We start from the raw sequence: 12,328 nt of genomic DNA on the forward strand, positions 1-12,328 counted from the left end.
AAGCTTGCCTCAGTCCCAGAATGATAAGCCCCTTCCCCAGAAGACCAGCACAAACACCTACCCACACCACCTTTCCCAGCCAAAGTTCTACAGGACCTCAGTTCTGGCGGAAATGGTGTCAGGTCTCATTTCACAAATACACTTAGTTAAGATTCACTACCTTCAGGGGAGGGACCAAACACTGCCCAAAGAAGGCAAGGGGGGGGATACTTACCTGGCAGGGGAGATACCATGATCATGAAGTTGGTTTTCCCAGGGCGAGGCTTATCCATTGCACTCCGGATGTGCTGACCCCTGCGATTTCCCCAAATGTGGGAAACTCGACTGCATAATTTGTGGTAGTGGGGGACTGCGCTCGCGCTTTCCCCTGTAAATAAAAAAAAAGAAGGCAAGGGAAGACTCTGCAGATGACTTACCTGAAGGAAAGGGTAGCCAAGACACAAGAGAGTGCACACAGCACACACCAGAGACACTCCCTGAAGCACCAGATGCCTTATGAGAATTTAAAGCAATAATGTTAAGGATACTCACTGGGCTTAAGAAAAGCATAGAAGACATCAGGGAGAAACTTACCACAGATATAAAAGAGTTTAAAAAAGTTTCAGTCAGAAACGAGAAAGCAATAAACGAGATGGGAAAAAGGCATGGGTCAATGAACAGGAGGCAGGAAGAAGCAAAGGAACAAGTAAGTTATATGGAAGACTAAATAATGGAAAATAATGAAGTTGAATAAAAGAAAGAAAGAATATGGAACATTAGAATAGACTTAGGAAATTCAGTGTCCCCGTAAAATGTCTTAGCATTTGTATCAAGAAGTCCTAGAAGAAGAGAGAGAAAAGGAGGCAGAAAGTTTATTTAAGGAAATAATAGGTAGAAAAATTCCCTAATCTGGCGAAGAAAACAGACATCCAGACCCAGGAGGCACAGAGAACTCCCATCAAAATCAACAAAAGCAAGCCAACACCAAGACACAGTGTAATTAAATTTGTTAAATATAGTGATAAAGAGCAAATCTTAACCAACTGAGCCACTCAGGTGCCATAAGGTGTTTAAAGGCAGCAAAACAAAAGAAGTCCTTAACTTACAAAGTAAGACCCATAAGTCTCAATGGAGATTTTTCAACAGAAATTTGGCAAGCCAGAAGAAAGTGGCATGATATATTCAAAGTGATACATGGGAAAACTTTGTAGCTAAGAATACTTTTTCAAGTAAGTCTATCATTCAAGAATAGAAGGAGAGATAAAGAGTTTCCCAGACAAATGAAAACTAACAGTTCATGACAACTTAAGCAGGCCTGCAAGAAATATTAAAGGGGACTCTTTGAGTGGAAGGAAACGACCAAAAGTTACAAAGACAAGTAAGGATTGGAGAAAATTTCCAGAAACAATGACAAAACAAGTAATAAAATGACACTAAATATATATCTATCAATAATGATAGATCTGGTTTCATATCATATTGATACATATCTATCAACTGAATGTAAGTGGACTAAATGCTCTAGTTAAAAAACACAGGGTGTCAGGATGGATTAAAAAACAAGACTTATCTATATGCTGCCTACAAGAGACTTGTTTTTGAGCAAACACTCCTGTGGATTAAAAGTGAGGGGATGGTGAAATATTTATCATGTGAATGGACATCAAAAGAAAGCTAGAATAACAATACTTCTATCAGATAAACTGGACTTTAAAACAAAGACTACAAGAGATGAAAAAGAGCACACCATAATAATAAAGGGGACAATCCAACAAGATCTAATAACTGTAAATATTTATGCATGGAAGCAACCAAATATATAAAACAATAACAAATATAAAATAAATAATTGGTAACATCAAAATAATAATAAGGGACTTCATCAACCCACTTACAAAAATGGACAGATCATGTAAACAGAAAATCAACACGGAAATAATGGTTTTGAATGACGTGCTGGATCAGAAGGACATAATATATATTAAGATACACTATACAAAGACAGCAGAATACACATTCTTTTCAAGTGCACATGGAACATTCACCAGAATCAAACACTAGTAGGTCACAAAACAGTCCTCAACAAGTACAAAAGACTTAAATCACACCATGCACCTTTTCTGACCACAAAGTTATGAAACCAGAAATGAGCCACAAGGAAAAATTTAGAAAGAATACAAATACATGGAGGTTATAGAACATGCTACTAAACAATGAGTGAGTGAACCAGAAGGAAGAAGTAATAAAGAAAAAATACATGGAAACAAATGAAAATGAAAACACAATGATCCAAAGCCTTTGGGACACAGCAAAAGCACTCCTAAGAAGGAAGTATATAGCAATACAGGCCTACCTCAAGAAGCAAGAAAATTTTCAAATACACAACCTAAACTTACATCTAAGGGAGCTAGAAAAAGAAAAGCAAATGAAACCCAAAGCTAGCAGAAGGAAGAAAATACTGATGATTAGAGCAGAAATAAATGATATAGAAACAAAAATATGTATCTATAAAACAGATCAATGAAACCAGAAGATGGTTCTTTGAAAAAATTAATACAATTGATAAGCCTCAGTCAGACTAATCAAAAAGAAAAGAGAAAAAAAAATGAAAAGGACATAAATAAAATCACACATCATAGAGAAGAAATAACAATTAACACCACAGAAATACAAACAATTGTAAGAGAATATTATGAAAACTTATATGCCAACAAATTGGACAACCTAGAAGAAATGGATAAATTCCTAGAAACATATAAACTACCAAAACGGGAGGGGCCTCTTGGTGGTTCAGTGGGTTGAAGCCTCTGACTTTGGCTCAGGTCATGATCCCAGGGTCCTGGGATCCAGCCCTGCATTGGGCTCTCTGCTCAGCAGGGAGCCTGCTTCCTCCTCTCTCTCTGCCTGCCTCTCTGCCTACTTGTGATCTCTGTCTGTCAAATAAATAAAATCTTTAAAAACAACAACAACAACAACAAAACCTACCAAAAATGGAACAGGAAGAAATAGAAAACTTACACAGACTGATAACCAGCAAAGAAATTGAATTAGTAATCAAAAAATTCCCAACAAACAAAAGTCCAGGGACAGATGGCTTCAAAGGCTAATTCTACCAACATTTAAAGAAGAATTAATACCTATTCTTCTCAAGATATTCCAAAAAAATAGAAGAGGAAGGAAAACTTATAAGTTCATTCTATGAGGCCAGCATTACGCTGCCACCAAAACCAGATGAAGACTCCACTATTAAGAGAACTACAGACCAATATCCCTAATGAACATGCGTGCAAAAATTCTCAGTAAAATACTAGCAAATCAAATCCAACAATACATGAAAAAAAATCATTCGATGAGATCAAGTGGGATTTGTTCCTAGGTTGTAAGTGTGGTTCAATATTCACAAATCAATCAACATAATAACCATGTTAATTAAAGAAGGGATAATGTGATCATTTTAAAAGATCCAGAAAAATGAGGGGAGTCAAGATGGCGGGGAAGTAGGGGGAGGCGCCTTTTCAACCTGTACCCTAAAGTGAGCTGATTACCTACCAAAGAATTCCGATCACCTGAAATCAGCCTGAGATCAGAATTATACGTCTGGATCTCTACAGGAGCAGAAGACACCAGTGGCAAGTAAAGCAGAGTGGGAACATCGGACTGATATCGGAAGATAAACACAAAGGGGGAGGAAGCCACCAGAGGCGACCGATTGGAAAGTAATACCCCAATACGAGAGTGCCCTGTGTCTGGGGACCAGCATTAGCTTGGAGTCTGGTTGAAAGCACTGAAAAAAAAAAAAAAAAAGAGCAAAGGATCGCGGGGGGGGGGGGGATATTGTGGGAATCGGGGTGGTTAGGGACAGGGGAGGACAGCCTCCCCTGGTGCTGAGCAAGAGAGAGTGCAGTGGAGAAACCAGGTCTTGGTCCCTGAGCCACCAGCGCTCCTGAGAACGTGTGGGGTCCAGCTCCCGTGAGGGGCTGGGAGCCTGGCCAGACCGCATTCCCAAAACGCGCATGTCCCACACCCTCCCCTGGCAAAGGTTCGCACAGGTGCTAGCCTGGAGCTCTGGAATCCTGAAAAACCAGGCATTCCCAGCCCGGGGCTAGCGGGAAAATCTCAGTGTGCGATCGCTGCTTGGAACCTCTCTGGTGGTCAGGAGCTGCCCAGAGAGCCACCGCTGCCATGGTACTGGGTACAAGGAGGAGATCCTGCATCCCCAGGGACCGTGACTCAGAACCTACTCTGCCAGCAGCTCTTGCAAAACATTCTGAGGCTTCTCTCTGAGAGGGAGGTCCGGGTGCAGTTTGCTCTCCTCTAAACCTCCAAAAACCATCAAAAGCTGTCAAGGCGAGAGAAACAGGTGAAAGAACATAAAAACCTCCAGAGAACAAAAGCCTGAAAACACCAGTTTCCTCAGAGCCCACCCCCTTGAGGGGGACAGGAGGACCTAACTCAGGGAACATCATTGTCTGAAAACCCAAGTGTCAGGCCCCTCCCCCAGAAAACCAACCAGGAAGGAAGAAGAAAAAAAAAAAAAGAAGACGACAAGAGAACCACTACTACTACTTCATAAATACAACTTTTATTTTTAACGCTTTACCACTATTCTGGTTCTTTTTTTTTATATATAGATAATTTTTTAACCTATTTACCATCACAGTGAGATGTCCAGTATATCAAATTCCTTAATAACCTTCTAACCTGGACTTTTTGATACATACACCTGTGTTTTTCTTTTGCTTTAATATTTTTTTAATTTTTTTTAAATTTTAATTTAGTTTAGCCAAGTTTATTCTTTTTTAATTTTTATTTTCTAATATACATATAGACTTAAACTTCAAAGTAATCCCCTTTCCCCAATCAATGCTACCCCTATAGGCAAACCAATTTTTAAAACCCCTTTATCTTAGGAAAGTTGAGTCCCTTAACAAAAACATCAAGATACATCCAGGAAGAATCAAAATAACCTTCCTCGCCAACACTGAGAATTTATAACCACTCTCCTATCTTTTCCTTCCTCCAGTGTTTCTGTGTATTTGTGTTTGTCCTGATAGTTTATAGATCTTATACTTGGGGTTCTGATGAGGTTCTTCCTTTTTTTTTTTTGCTTTTATGTATATATATATATATTTTTTTTTTCTCTTGTCATACACTTTTATCAGTCTTTTTGTTTGTCTGTTTTTGTTTGTATACTTCATAAATCTTACCTTGGGGCCCATTTGGGCTGAGCCTTCTCTTTTATCTTCCCTTTTTTTCCTGTCGCTCTCTCTCTCTCTCTTTTTTCTTTTTTCTTTTCTTTCCTTTTTTTTCTTTCTTCTTTATTTCTTTTTCTTTTCTTTTTTCTCTCATTTGGGTGGGAAATCCTGATTGCACAGAAGCGTTCCAGGGTGCACCTTCACTGCACCACAATCGATATATCCAGCTGCATCTGTTCAGTCATCTCTTAACAAAATGACTAGGAGGAGGAATACCCAACAGAAGAAAAATACAGAGGATGGACCTTCTGCAACAGAACTAATGGCTATCGACAAAGACAATATGTCGGAAAAGGAATTCAGGCTAGGGGTGCCTGGGTGGCTCAGTGGATTAAGCCGCTGCCTTCGGTTCAGGTCATGATCTCAGGGTCCTGGGATCGAGCCCCGCATCCGGCTCTCTGCTCCGCAGGGAGCCTGCTTCCTCCTCTCTGCCTACTTGTGATCTCTCTCTCTCTCTCTGTCAAATAAATAAATAAAATCTAAAAAAAAAAAAAAAATTAATAAAAAAAAAAAAAGGAATTCAGGCTAACAATTATCCAGGCAATAGCTAGGTTGGAGAAAGCCATGGATGAGCAAACAGAATTGATTAGGGAAGAACTGAAAGCCACTGGATGATGTTCACAATGTTAGGGCAGAACTGAAAGCCACCAGGGATGATGTTCAAAATGCTCTCAATGAATTCCAATCTAATCTAAATTCTCTAAAATCAAGGGTAACTGAGACAGAAGGTAGAATTAGTGATTTGGAGGACAAACAGATAGAGAGAAAGGATCAGGAAGAAGCCTGGAACAAACAGAATCAGGGAAATAAGTGATGCCATGAAACGTTCCAACGTCAGAATTATTGGAATCCCTGAAGGGGAGGAAAAAGAAAGAAGTCTAGAAGATATAGTGGAACAAGTTGTCTATGAAAATTTTCCCAGTCTCACGAATGGAAACAACGTTCATGTACTAGAGGAAGAGCGGTTTCCCCCCAAGATTTTAGATTATTGAAAATCCTCATGACACCTAACAGCTAGAATGAAGAACTATGATTCTAGACAGACCCTCTTAAAAGCAGCTAGGACAAAGAAGCTCCTTACATACAGAGGAAAGCCGATTAGAATAACATCTCTGTCCACAGAGACCTGGCAAGCCAGGAAGGGCTGGCAAAATATATTCAGAGTACTAAATGAGAAGAACATGCAGCCAAGAATACTTTATCCAGCCAGACTGACATTCAAAATGGATGGAGAGATAAAGAGTTTCCAAGACCGGCAAGGCTTAAAAGACTATGCAACCACCAAGCCGACACTGCAGGAAATATTAAGGGGGTCCTATAAAAGAGAAAAAATCCTAAGAATATCATTGAACAGAAATATAGAGACAATCTACAGACAGAAAGACATCAAAGGCAACACGATGTCAATCAAAACCTATCTATCAATAATCACTCTCAATGTGAACGGCCTAAATGCACCCATAAAATGACACAGGGTTGCAGATTAGATAAAACGACAAGACCCATCCATATGTTGTCTACAAGAGACCCATTTGAACCGAAGGATACACCCAGACTGAAAGTGAAGGGATGGAGAAGCATCTTTCATGCCAATGGGCCTCAAAAGAAAGCCGGGGTAGCGTTTCTCATATCAGATAAATTAGATTTTAACGTAAAGACTGTAGTAAGATACAGAAGGACACTACGTAATTCTTAAAGGGACTATCCACCACGATGATTTAACAACTGTAAATATTTACACCCCCAATATGGGAGCAGCCAATTACCTAAGAAAACTATTAATCAAGATAAAGAGTCATATTGATATGAATACATTAATAGTAGGAGATCTTAATACGCCTCTCTCAGTAATAGACAGATCATCGAAGCAGAAAATTAATAAAGAAATAAGAGCATTGAATGAAACATTGGACCAGATGGACCTCATAGACATATACAGAACATTCCACCCTAAAACAACAGAATATATATTCTTCTCAAGTGCACATGGAACCTTCTCCAGAATAGACCAGATACTCGGTCACAAAGCAGGACTCAACCGATACCAAAAGACTGACATTATTCCCTGCATATTCTCAGATCACAATGCTTTGAAACTGGAGCTCAATCACAAGGAAAAGTTCAGAAGGAACTCAAACACCTGGAAGCTAAAGACCACCTTGCTTGAGAATGCTTGGATCAACCAGGAGATCAAAGAAGAACTTCAACAATTCATGGAAACCAATGAGCAAGAAGACACTTCGGTCCAAAACCTATGGGATACAGCAAAGGTGGTTCTAAGGGGGAAATACATAGCCATCCAAGCCTCCCTCAAAAAAATGGAAAAATCCAGAATACACCAGCTGGCTCTACACCTTAAAGAACTGGAGAATCAACAACAAATCAAACCAACTCCACATGCAAGAAGGGAAATAATCAAGATTAGAGCAGAGATCAATGAGGTAGAAACTAGAGATACAGCAGAACATATCAATGAAACTAGAAGCTGGTTTTTTGAAAGAATCAGTAAGATCGATAAACCATTGGCCACATTAATCCAAAAGAAAAGAGAGAAAGCCCAAATTAATAAAATTATGAATGAAAAGGGAGAGATCACAACACCAAGGAAGTAGAATCAATCATCAGAAATTATTACCAACAGTTATATGCCAATAAGCTAAGCAACCTAGATGAAATGGATGCATTCCTGGAAAACTACAAACTCACAAAATTGAACCTGGCAGAAACTGACAACCTGAATAGACCGATATCTAGTAATGAGATTGAAGCAGTGATCAAAAACCTCCCAAAAAACAAGAGCCCAGGACCTGACGGATTCCCTGGGGAATTCTACCAAACTTTCAAAGAAGAAATAACACCAATTCTCCTGAAGCTGTTCCAAAAAATTGAAGCAGAAGGAAAACTTCCAGACTCTTTTTATGAAGCCAGCATTACCCTGATCCCCAAACCAGGCAAAGACCCTACCAAAAAGGAGATTTTCAGACCAATATCACTGATGAATATGGATGCAAAGATTCTCAACAAGATCCTAGCAAACAGGATCCAACAGCACATTAAAAGATTATCCACCATGACCAGGTGGGATTCATCCCTGGGTTGCAAGGATGGTTCAACATATCCAAATCAATCAATGTGATAGAACAAATCAGTAAGAGAAGGGAGAAGAACCACATGGTCCTCTCAATTGATGCAGAAAAAGCATTTGACAAAATCCAGCATCCGTTCCTGATGAAAACGCTTCAAAGTATAGGGATGGAGGGAACATTCCTGAACTTCATAAAATCTATCTATGAAAGACCCATAGCAAATATCATTCTCAATGGGAAAAAGCTTACAGCCTTCCAGTTAAGATCAGGAACATGACAAGGATGCCCACTCTCACCACTCTTGTTCAACACAGTATTAGAAGTTCTAGCAATGGCAATCAGACAACAAAGAGAAATAAAAGGTATCCAAATTGGCAATGAAGTAGTCAAACTCTCTCTTCACAGATGACATGATTCTTTATATGGAAAACCCCAAAGACTCCACCCCCAAATTACTAGAACTCATACAGCAATTCAGTAACGTGGCACGATACAAAGTCAATGCACAGAAATCAGTGGCTTTCTTAGACACTAACAATGAAAATACAGGAAGGGAAGTTAGAGAATCGATTCCCTTTACTATAGCACCAAGAACCATAAGATACTTGGGAATACACCTAACCAAAGAGGTAAAGGATCTGTACTCGAGGAACTACAGAACACTCATAAAAGAAATTGAAGACGACATAAAAAGATGGAAGACTGTTCCATGCTCTTGGATCAGAAGAATAAACATTGTTAAAATGTCTATACTGCCTAGGGAAATCTATACTTTTAATGCCATTCCAATCAAAATTCCACTGGTATTTTTCAAAAAGCTAGAGCAAATAATCCTAAAATGTGTATGGAATCAGAAGAGACCCCGAATTGCTAAGGAAATGTTGAAAAACAAAAACAAAACTGGTAGCATCACATTACCTGATTTCAGGCTTTACTACAAAGCTGTGATCACCAAGACAGTGTGGTACTGGCATAAAAACAGACACACAGACCAGTGGAACAGAATGAAGAGCCCAGATATGGACCCTCAACTCTATGGTCAAATAATCTTCGACAAACAGGAAAAAATATACAATGGAAAAAAGGCAGTCTGTCAATAAATGGTGCTGGGAAAACTGGACAGCTAATTGTAGAAGAATGAAACTTGACCATTCTCTTACACTGTACACAAAGATAATCTCGAAATGGATAAAAGACCTCAACGTGAGACAGGAATCCATCAGAATCCTAGAGGAGAACATAGGCAGTAACCTCTTCGATATCAGCCACAGCAACTTCTTTCAAGATATGTCTCCAAAGGCAAAGGAAACAAAAGCAAAAATGAACTTTTGGGACTTCATCAAGATCAAAAGCTTCTGCACAGCAAAGGAAACAATCAACAAAACAAAAAGGCAACCTACGGAATGGGAGAAGATATTTGCAAATGACAGTACAGACAAAAGGTTGATATCCAGGATCTATAAAGAACTCCTCAAACTCAACACACACAAAACAGATAATCATATCAAAAAATGGGCAGAAGATATGAACAGACACTTCTCCAATGAAGACATACAAATGGCTATCAGACACATGAAAAAATGCTCATCATCACTAGTCATCAGGGAGATTCAAATTAAAACCACAGTTAGAATGGCCAAAATTAGCAAGACAGGAAACAGTGTGTGTTGGAGAGAATGTGGAGAAAGGAAAACCCTCTTACACTGTTGGTGGGAACGCAAGTTGGTGCAGCCACTCTAGAGAACAGTGTGGAGATTCCTCAAGAAATTAAAAATAGGGACGCCTGGGTGGCTCAGTGGGTTAAAGCCTCTGCCTTTGGCTCAGGTCATGATCCCAGGGTCCTGGGATCGAGCCCCACATTGGGCTCTCTGCTCAGCGGGGAGCCTGCTTCCTCCTCTCTCTCTCTGCCTGCCTCTCTGCCTACTTGTGATCTCTGTCAAATAAATAAATAAATAAAATCTTAAAAAAAAAAAGAAATTAAAAATAGAGCTTCCCTATGACCCTGCAATTGCACTGCTGGGTATTTACCCCAAAGATACTGATGTAGTGAAAAGAAGGGCCATCTGTACCCCAATGTGTATAGCAGCAGTGGCCACGGTTGCCAAACTGTGGAAAGAACCAAGATGCCCTTCAACAGACGAATGGATAAGGAAGATGTAATACATATACACGATGGAGTATTATGCCTCCATCAGAAAGGATGAATACACAGGGGCACCAGGATGGCTCAGTGGGTTAAGCCTCTGCCTTCAGCTCAAGTCATGATCTAGGTTCCTGGGATCGATTCCCACATCGGGCTCTCTGCTCGGAAGGAGCCTGCTTCCTCCTCTCTCTCTCTCTGCCTGCCTCTCTGCCTACTTGTGATCTCTCTCTGTCCAATAAATAAAATCTTAAAAAAAAAAAAGACAGGATGAATACCCAACTTTTGTAGCAACATGGACGGGACTGGAAGTGATTATGCTGAGCGAAATAAGTCAGGCAGGAGTCAATTATCATATGGTTTCACTTATTTGTGGAGCATAACAAAGAACATGGAGGACATGGAGAGATGGAGAGGAGAAGAGAGTTGAGGGAAATTGGAAGGGGAGATGAACCATGAGAGACTATGGACTCTGAAAAACAACCAGAGGGTTTTGAAGGGGCGGGGGGTGGGAGGTTGGGGAACCAGGTGGAGGGTAATAGAGAGGGCACGTAATGCATGGAACACTGGGTGTGGTGCAAAAACAATGAATACTGTTACGCTGAAAATAAATAAATAAATAAATAAATAAATAAATAAATAAGATCCAGAAAAGTCATGTTACAAAGGACAACATCCACTCATGATAAAAACCCTCAACAAAGTAGATTTAGAGGGAACATACCTCAACATAATAAAGGTCATCTATGAAAAACCCACAGCTAATATGATATTCAATGGGGAAAAACTGGGAGCTTTTTCTCTCTAGTCAGGAATGTGGACTGTCACCACTGTTGTTTAACATAGTACTAGAAGTCCTAGCTACAGCAATCAGACAACAAAAAGAAATAAAAGCCCTCCAAATTAGTAAAGAAGAAGTAAAACTTTCACTTACTGCAGATGAGATTATAATCTCTATAGAAAACCTGAAAAATTCCACCCAAAATATGCTAAAACTGATACATGAATTCAGTAAGGTCACAGGATACAAAATCAGTGTACAGAACTCTGCCACATTTCTATACACCAATAATGAAGCAGCAAAAAGAGAAATCAAGGAATCAACCACATTTACAATTTGCACCAAAAATAATAAAATACCTAGGTATAAACCTAACCAAAGTGGTGAAAGACCCACTCTGAAAAATACATAATCCTGATGAAAGAAACTGAAGAGGACACTAAGAATTGGGAAGATACTTAATGCTCACAGGTTGGAATAAAAAATATTGTTAAAATGTCTATATTATCTTAAGCAATCTACACATTTAATGCAATCTCTATCAAAAAACCACCAGCATTTTTCATAGAGTTAGAACAAACAATCCCAAAATTTTAATTGAACTACAAAAGACTCCAAATAGCGAAAGCAATCTTGAAAAAGAAAAGCAAAGTTGGTGGCATCACAATTCCAGACTTCAAGCTCTATTACAAAGCTATAGTGATCAAAACAGTATGGTACTGGCATAAAAACAGACACATAGAGCAAAAGAACAGAACAGAAAACCCAGAAATGAACCCACAATTATATAGTCAATTAATCTTTAACAAAGCAGCAAAGAATATCCAATAGGAAAAAGTCTCTTTAACAAATGGTGTTGGGAAGACTAGATGGCAACATGCAAAAGAATGAAACTGGACCACTTATACCACACACAAAAACAAATTCAAAATGAATTAGAGACCTAAGTCTGAGAACTGACACCATAAAAATCTGAGAGGAGACACAGGCAATTACTTCTTTGATGTTGGTCATAGCAACTTCTTTTTAGATTTATCTCCTGAGGCAAAGAAAACAAAAGTAAAAATAAACCATTGGGACTTCATCA

At 39.2% G+C, this 12,328-nt stretch overlaps 1 non-coding gene across 1 annotated transcript; it reads left to right on the top strand.

Moving 5' to 3' along the window:
• Window positions 1–206: 206 nt before the first annotated feature.
• LOC123953706 lies at window positions 207–370 on the top strand. The gene has a single exon (XR_006820957.1). It is a non-coding gene; the product is annotated as a U1 spliceosomal RNA (small nuclear RNA).
• Window positions 371–12,328: the final 11,958 nt, after the last annotated feature.

The sequence above is a fragment of the Meles meles genome, chromosome 11 (assembly GCF_922984935.1).
Source record: "Meles meles chromosome 11, mMelMel3.1 paternal haplotype, whole genome shotgun sequence".
NCBI classification, from domain to species: Eukaryota; Metazoa; Chordata; class Mammalia; order Carnivora; family Mustelidae; genus Meles; species Meles meles.